This window comes from Limulus polyphemus, unplaced genomic scaffold, assembly GCF_000517525.1.
Source record: "Limulus polyphemus unplaced genomic scaffold, Limulus_polyphemus-2.1.2 Scaffold142, whole genome shotgun sequence".
Lineage (NCBI taxonomy): Eukaryota > Metazoa > Arthropoda > Merostomata > Xiphosura > Limulidae > Limulus > Limulus polyphemus.
In genome coordinates, this window is record NW_013665752.1 from 40,051 (window position 1) to 41,185 (window position 1,135).

Consider the following 1,135-nt stretch of genomic DNA (forward strand, 5'->3'; position numbering starts at 1 on the left):
TCTGCCCCAAACTCGTGCTGGAAACAAGTACATTTGTGTGGTGATTGACTATTTCACCAAGTGGCCTGAGGCATATGCAATACCAAATCAGGAAGCTACAACTGTAGCTTCGGCTATTAGTGATTTGTACTTCAGATTTGGTATGCCATATGAACTGGATTCAGATCAAGGCCGTAACTTCGAATCAGCTGTGTTCCAAGAATGCTGCAAGTTGTTTGGCATACGAAAGACCAGGACAATGCCACTTCACCCACAGTCCGATGGGATGGTAGAAAAGTACAACTGGACACTGGGACAGGAATTGGCAAAGTTTTGTAATAGTCGCCAAGATGACTGGAATGTCTTACTCCCTCCACTATTGATGGCTTATAGAACAGCAGAGCATGAAGCCACTGGATACACTCCAGCAAAGTTTATGTTTGGTCGGGAACTTCGGTTGCCAGTGGATCTGTTAAAAGGACGCCCACCTTACGAAGAGTTGCCTGAAAATGTGTCAGAGTTCGTGAAAGTGTTATCTGAAATGATGGATGATATTCATCATCAAATGTGTTCAAACTTGAAAACGTCTGCTGATTCAATGAAGTTATCTTATGATAAGAGATCTACTGGAGTCAGCTTTGTACCAGAAGACAAGGTGTGGTTGTATAATCCCAGGAAGACCCAAGGGAAGTCTCCTAAGTTGTCTTCTTCATGGGAAGGCCCATATGACATAGTGGATCGTCTCTCAGACGTGACTTTCCAGATAATATGTGGTCGGCGAGGTAATCCAAAGGTGGTGCATGCCAACAGGTTTTGGCGTTATCACGGTCCAGGACATTTCAATTGGGATGAAGTGAAAAACGGAACAAATGACACTGCTGAAGACGTGTCAACTGAAAAAGCCACTGTCGAAGAAGAAATTTTACTCGGTTTTGAGAAGTGAAACAGTGAAACCCTTGATGAAATTACTACCACTGATGTGACTGTTACCCATGATAGGACGTTTCCTGTAGAAGCAGATGAACCCCACATGAAGCAGAAGCCAATGAGACGGAGACCAGTACGAAAGAAGATACATCCCTTAATATTAAGAGACTTTGTTGAATTTTAATTTTGTGTTTGTAATTCTGTACATTTAATTAAGTTATTGTGAATT